The sequence below is a fragment of the Crocodylus porosus genome, unplaced genomic scaffold (assembly GCF_001723895.1).
Source record: "Crocodylus porosus isolate Cpor-Errol unplaced genomic scaffold, CroPor_comp1, whole genome shotgun sequence".
NCBI lineage: Eukaryota > Metazoa > Chordata > Crocodylia > Crocodylidae > Crocodylus > Crocodylus porosus.
The window spans coordinates 44667075-44674839 of record NW_017728931.1 but is presented as its reverse complement, the minus strand read 5'-3'; the positions used below and the strand labels follow the sequence as shown (position 1 = coordinate 44674839).

Here is a 7765-nt window from a genome sequence, read left to right as displayed (position 1 = left end):
AAGGTGGGATGGGGAACTTGTGGTCGAGGAGAACCCAGGGTTGGCAACCCCCAAACAAGGCACTCAACCAAACCAGGTAAGCACTAAGGGCCACTCTAGACATCAAGGCAAAGGGGCACCAAGAGCACCCATGGTGGGGGGGCGCTAATGTGTCTTTACACAAATGCTAGGAGTATTGGGAATAAGCAGGAGGAACTCATAGTCTTACTTGCTAGCACCCAGTATGATCTAGTCAGCTTAATGGAAATATGGTGGGATTCTACCCATGACTGGGTGGTAGGCACTGAGGGCTACAGGTTGTATAGGTGAGACAGAGTGGGGAAAAAAGGCAGGAGTATAGCTCTCTATGTTAGGGAGCAGTACACATCTTCCATCATCAAGGTGGGGGTAGAGGAGAAAAGACTGGGGGCAAAGAAAGAGATTTACAGGCAATGGAATTGTGGGTCAGCCACCAAGGAGGAATTTACCTCCCTGGTGTGCTATTGGAGGGAATCAGGCAGGCTCAGGTAGGACTGGAGCTTAGGCTGGCTACAACAATCAAGGACAATAAGAAGTCCTTCCACAGATACATAGTGAGCAAAAGGAAGGTGCAGAGTAACATAGGGCCCCTGCAGGACAAATCAGGACAGTTGGTGGCTGACACAGGGAAAAAGGCAGAGCTCTTCAATGAGTTCTTTGCTTCAGTATTTCTAAGTACTGGCCAAGACAATTCCCTCAACTTGAGCATAGATAGATGCCCAGGAGGCACTAGACCACCAATGGTTAGTGCTGACTTAGTTAAGGAGCACTTGGAGGGGTTGGATGGGTACAAATTAGCAGGCCTAGATGACCTCCATCCATGGGTGCTGAAGGAATTGGCCAGTGTTATAGCTGAGCCACTGGCATGGCTGTTTGAGCACTCATGGTGCTCCAGCCAGCTCCCTGAGGACTGGACAAGAGCCAATGTGGTGCCCATTTTTAAGAAGGGGAAAAAGGACAAGCCAGTAACTTTAGGCCAGTCAGTCTTACCTCTCTCCTTGGGAAAACACTATAAAAAATCATTAAAGAGCGCATTTATGAAGGCCCAGCAGGGGAAATGATGCTGAAAGGAACCCAGCATGGGTTCATAACAGGTAGATCCTGCCTAACAAATCTTATAGCCTTTTATGACCAGGTCACACACTGCCTTGACAGAGGAACTGAGGCTGATGTCATCTACCTGGACTTTAAGAAGACCTTAGATACAGTTTTGCATCCTATTCTCATAAGGAAGCTAGCAAGCTGTGGAGAGGACACTTATACAGTCAGGTGGGTGGCCAACTGGCTTAGGGACCACACCCAGAGAGTAGTGGTGGATGGGTCATTTTCGACCTGGAAGGAGGTGGGCAGTGGTGTCCCGCAGGGTTTGGTCTTGGACTGGTGTTATTTAATATCTTCATCAGGGATTTGAACAGAGGGTGTGGAGAGCACCCTGTCCAAGTTCACAGATGACACCAAGTTATGGGGCAAAATTAACACACCGGTGGGCAGGGAGCAGATACAGGCCAATCTGGACAAGTTGGATCAATAGGCAGAATGAAATGGTGGCAGAAAGAGATACTGGAGTCATAATTGACTCCAAGATGAACATGGGCCAACAATGCAAGAACACAGACAGTAGGGCTAACCGTACCTTGTCCTGCATCCACAGATGCATCACAAGGACGGCCAAGGAGGTGATCCTCCCACTCTATGTGACACTGGTCAGGCCACAGCTGGTCAGAACGCATCCAGTTCTTGGTGCTGCACTTCAGGAGGGATGTAGACAGCATTGAGAGGGTCCAAAGGAGGGCCACTCATGTGATCCCTGCCCCTCATAGGGGACAGCAGGGAAGACCCTATGAGGAGAAGCTACAGGACCTTAACCTGTTCAGCCTTTGCAAGAGAAAGCTGAGGGAAGACCTGATGGTCATTTACAAACTTACAGGGGGGAACCGGCAGGGTTTGGAAGCGACCTTGTTCCCCCCGAGCACCTCCTGGAGTAACAAGGAATAACGGCCATAAGTTGCTAGAGAGTAGGTTTAAACTAGACATTAATTAAAAGGCACTACTTTATAGTCAGGGAAGCTTGGATCTGGAACCAACTTCCAAGGGAAGTGGTGATGGCTCCTACCCTGGGGGTCTTTAAGAGGAGGCTCAATGTTTACCTGGCTGGGGTCATTTAAGCCCAGCTTTCTCTCCTGCCCAGGGCAGGGGGTGGGACTAGAAAATCTACAAGATCCCTTTGGACCCTACATCTATGAATCTATGAATCTATGAAACAGAATGCAATTCAACAAAGACAAATGCAAGGTACTCCACCTAGGGAGGAGGAATCCCCAACACATCTATAGGTTGGGGGATGACCTCCTCAGTAGCTCAGCAGCTGAGAGGGATCTTGGAGTCATAGCTGACTCCAAGATGAACATGAGCTGGCAGGATAATGAAGACATTAACAAAGCCAATCACACCTTATCGTGTATTAGCAGATGCATAACCAACAGATCAAGGGAGGTGATGCTCCCCCTCTATGCAGCATTGGTTAGGCTGCAGCTAGAGTACTGTGTCCAGTTATGGATGCTGCACTTCTAGAGGGATGCAGAGAATCTGGAGAGGGTTCAGAGAAGGGCCACTCATATGATTAGTGGCCTCTGTGCAAGACCCTACAAGAGGAGGTTGAGGGATCTGGATCTCTTCAGCCTTCACAAGAGACATCTGAGGGGAGACCTTGTAGCTGCATATAAGTTGATCAAGGGAGGACAACAGAGAGTTGGAGATGTGCTATTTACCAGGGCACCCCTAGGAGTAACTAGGAATAATAGGTACAAACTAGTGGAGAGTAGATTTAGGTTGGATATTAGTAAGAAATTTTTTACAGTAAGGGTGGCCAGAATCTGGAACAGGCTGCCAAGAGAGGTGGTACTATCACCTAACTTGGAGGTCTTCAAGAGGAGGCTAGATAGGCACTGGCTGGGGTCATCTGACCTCGGTCCTCTTTCCTGCCTGGGGCAAGGAGTCAGACATGATGATCCTTCATGGTCCCTTCCGACTCTACACTCTACAATCTATGAATCTGTGAACTTTAGCTTTTTCAGCCTGTCCTCATACATCATGTTTCACAGTCCTCCACTCATTTTTGTCACTCTTCACTGGACTCTTTTCAATCTGTCTACATCTTTTTTGAAGTACAGTACTCTAGGTGAGGCCTTCCTGGAACTAAGTGAAAGAATCATTCGCTTTGATTTGTAAGTGATGGTTTTATTAATATATGATTAGCCTTTTTTTGCAACAAGTTTGGCTCATACTTGGCTCATGCTTCACTGTGACCCCCAAGTTCTTTGCTGCAGTACTGCAACTTTGTCAGCCCTTCCTCAGTCTGTATTTGTACATGCAATTGTTCTGTTCCAAATACAGGACTTTGCACTTGTCCTCACTGACTTTCATGCAAATGATTTAGGACCATGTTACCAATTTATTGCAGTCATTCTGAAACCTTGCCTAACCTCCAAAGAATCTGCAACACGGTAACATTTCCAAATTTGTTAAATGTGCATTCAGTTTCATTCTCCAAATCATTAATGATGATATTAAACAGCTCTGGATCCAGAACCTCACTCCTCCCAACTAGATATTGAGCCATTGACGTACACATATATTGTGCTGCTGAGAAACCTTGCATATGTCAAATTCACATGACTCGAGGTAAATTTTCCCATAGGAAATAATAGAAAAGTGAGGGGTTGTGTTCCTTAGACCTCACATTTATGACACCAAAGGTAACAAAGTAAAACCTTTTTCAGGCAATACTTTATTTATTATGTTACAAAAATTTATTGTTTGGGCTCTCCCCCAGAAATGGAGGGCTGAAAGTCAGTTGACTGAGTTGAGATAGCACTGCACTGAGCAACACCACTTCTCCCTGTATAGCTCTGTGTAGCAGTCATTGGCTCCTTCATCAGCCTGGCAACCTTAGCACTTCTTTCATGACTGGGGTCATTTTCGTCAAAGAAGTTTAGGTAAATATCCAAAAGTTTGAATGTATCAGCCATTTAATGAAGTGTAAGGGGTTAAGAGAGCTCTTAACTGAGAGCATTAAGAAGAGACTGCTGCTACCACAGTGGCAGCACTGAGACTGAGTGAACCTCCAGAATCTTGCTTGGAAACCCAAGCTGCACGTAACTCCATTTGACTCAGTCTGCGCATCTCGCAAAGCATGTCTTGGGGTGTATTTTTCTGCTTGAGTGTTAATATTAACTTGCATAAATGAGAGACGTGGGCAAGTCAAATATACATAAAACGAGGGTCTACTGTAATCATTTAGCATAGTCCACTTTACAGTACTTTAACCTAGTCTGTATTTACTTAATTAATTTACAAGAATGTCATGGGAAACCACATTAAAACACTTGATAAAATTAAAGTATGTCATATTCACTGTTTTCCTCATCAGCAGAGCCTGTCTTCTTGTCAAAGAAGGAAATCATGTTGGTTATATATGACTTACTATTGAAAAATCCAAGTGGCTACTCCTGATCGCTTTATTTTCTTCTAGGTACTTAGAAATAGAATTTTTGATGACTTGCTTCACAATCTTTCCTGGTATTGAGATCAGTCTGATTTGCCTGTAAGTGCCTGAATACTTCTTTTTCCCTTTTTTAAAAGATGAGCAATATATTTGTCTTTTTTCAGTCATCCAGGACTTCACCTGATCTTGTGAATTCTCAGACAATAGTCAATGACCTTGAAATAACCTCAGTCAATTCCTTTAGAAATTTAGGGTACATTCTGGATGGCCTTTCTAACTTGAAGACATCCAGCTTCTCTAAGTAATCCACATCCTGTTCTTCTACTACTCTTGGCTGCTTATTTCCACCCCTATCCTTGCTGCCAACTGCACCTGTCATATGGTAGCTGACCTTATTTGTGAAGACTGGGGTAAAAAAAATATTGAATATTTCAGCCTTCCCTCCAATCCATTACTAGATTGGCTTCTGCATTCAGTAAGGGACCTACACGTTCCTTAAAATATGGGTGCATCTACACATTGCCCTAGGGTGATGTAGAGGCATGCTACATCACCGTACAGAGCACTGCAGTGATGTAGTGATCATTTGTGTCTACATGTGTTTGTTAGCTGTGTTGCCATAGCAGTGTGCTCTCTGGGTATAGTACGCCACTATGGTGATATAGTGGTGAAATCTACCCATGCACCATGCGCATGGCACAGTACCTGCCCATACTGTGCCATGCTTTAGTATTTCCAACGGGAAGTACTAAAGCACAGCTCCATAGCAACATCACCATATAGCAACATGTAGATGGGGCCTATGAGTCTGTCAGAATTATGAGAAAGACTCCTTGTTTTTGCCTTGTTCCTCCTGATTTTTTCCTGTATGATCATGTGATACCATTATACTTTTCCATTTTTTGTAGGATTCTTTGCAATTTCCTAAAGACTTCACTGTTTAACCAGCCCAGCTTCTTGCTACACTTCCTATTCTTTCTGCACATGGGACAGTTTGCTTCTGAGACCTTAATAAAGGCCTCCTTAATATACAACCAGCTCTCCTGGACTGCTTTTCTCCTCAGACTTGCTTCCAAGGGCATCCTGCCCACAAGTTTTGAGTCTGTTAAAATCTGCTTTTATGAAGTCCAGTGTCTTTACCAGAGGCAGGCAAAGTCCACCCTGTGGGTTGGATTGGGGCTGTGATGGACTTCATTTCCCAGCAGCCCCTGCCCATGTTGCTCTGTCTGGTTTCCATGGAGATCCCACAAGTGGGGGCTGTGACAGTGCAGGACCGGGGTTTCCATGGAGGTCAGCCTGAGCAGCACTGGCAGGGCATGCAGCTGGGCAGGGAGATGCTCTGGGACCAGGTCCAGGATATAGAAGAGGTGACAGCATGGGCTGAAGCTGGGGCAGAGCCGTAATCCATTGTCCACATGCCCTGGGCAGAGTAACACCTGCAAGATATGGGCATGGCTGTAGGGGTGGAAGGTGTCCATGAATTTAGCCTTTAAGGCAAGTAGGGCCTGAGAAAATGAACAAAGAGAGACAGAGAGAGAGCACATGAGGCTCACCAGCCTCTGAGGGCACCCACACTTGTTACCTTTTAACATCAAGGTGTGGCAGGAGAAGAAGCAGGGTAAAACCCTGGAGGGCTAGACTGGGAGCCAGCCAAGATCAGGGTAGCCACTGAGGGTCCCATGGTGATCCTTAGGTACCATCCTGTCACAATTAACAAGAGAAGAATAAAGACTGAAGAGACATCTTTAATCTGGGCATAACTCTGGATTATTTAATTTTGCAACCTTAATATTTTTGGAAGTTTTTTAAATGGAATTTCTTAATGACTTAAAGTTGAAAATCCATCCTGTAAAACTTCATTGACTGTGATATGGGACATCAATTGTATTGAGTCTTTTGGATCCAGAACACATTTCTGTCTAACAGTGAGCTAATAGGGTAATTTTCAGCAATAGATAACTTTTCTCATTTATGTGGACATATCACTGAGAAGAGATGGTGACAAAACATTGTTTCAGTGATTGCCACAGCTGTTTATCTGGCCACAAAGGCATGTTAAGACTTAGAAATAATAGATTCAATTTCAGATAATGTAGAGAATTTGTTCTACTGGTTTTTAGACCCTTCTGCCCATGTCTCATGAAAGTCTCTCCTCATCCCATTTTGTTCCCATATATTAGGAGGATCCATTGAGGCATCTCATGAAAGGCAAAGGATGTCATCCTCCCACTTTACTCAGCCTTGGTGAGAATGCAACTGGAGTACTGCGTCCAGTTTTGGGCTCCACAATTCAAAAAGGATGTGGAGAAGCTCAAGAGAGTCCAGCTGAGGGCCACACGTATGATTAGAGGTCTGGAGACCAAGACGTATGAGAGACTGAGGGGCTTGGGATTGCTCAGCCTGGAGATGAGAAGACTCAGGGGGGACTTGGTTGCAGCCTGTCAAGGGCATACATCAGGGTTTGGGGGAGCATCTGTTCACTAGGCCCCCCAGGGGAGGACAAAACATAATGGGAAGAAGCTGATTGAAGATTGCTTCAGGCTAGGCATAAGGAAAAACTTTTTTACAAGCCAAGTGCCAAAGGTTTGGAACAGACTCCACCAAGATGTGGTACAGTCATCCACCCTGGTAATCTTCAAAAAATGCCTTGACATGCATCTTGCTGGGATCATTTGATCCCAGCAGTTTTTCCTCCCCATGTGCAAGGAGGCTGGACCAAGAGGACTGTAAGGTTCCTTCTAGTAGGCCTGTGTGAAGCAGCTAGTATTCACTTCAGATTCAGATTTGGCCAATTTGGGGGACAGTGATTCAATTCGGTGATTTGAAAAGCTGTCCAAGATTGATTCAGCTGAATCTCCAAATCAGCCAGGCCCACCCCCTGCCCACTCTCCCAGCTCAGCAATGGCTGCCCCACCTGCCCCAGCTCCCAGCACTTGGGGAAAAAAAGCCCAGACTTAGCAGGTGCTGCCGAGCAGGGGAGGTGATCTCTGCTGTCCTCCACTACCCCACGCTACATGGGGGGCTCTGTGTGAGCCCCCTGACCCACCCCTGCTGTCCCAGCCCCCCATGGCTGCCCTGCCCACCCCAGCTCTGGCCCTTTAAGAAAAAAAAAAAAGAGAAGAACCCCGGATTCACCATTTCTGGCAGCGGGGGGGGAAATCTCCACTGCCTCCTCACTGCCCTGCGCCATGTGGGGAGCTCTTCATGAGCCCCCCAAAACCCTGAGGCTGCTGCAGGATGGTG

The 7765-nt window shown here is 46.0% G+C and overlaps 1 long non-coding RNA gene across 1 annotated transcript in view; it reads left to right on the top strand.

The window, feature by feature from the left end:
• The first annotated feature begins 6880 nt into the window (after positions 1-6880).
• The window catches only part of LOC109316559, a 12655-nt gene continuing 11770 nt past the window's right edge, over positions 6881-7765 (top strand). Inside the window, exon 1 of the long non-coding RNA XR_002102870.1 lies at positions 6881-6962. This is a non-coding gene — a long non-coding RNA (uncharacterized LOC109316559). The remainder of the gene's footprint in view (positions 6963-7765) is intronic.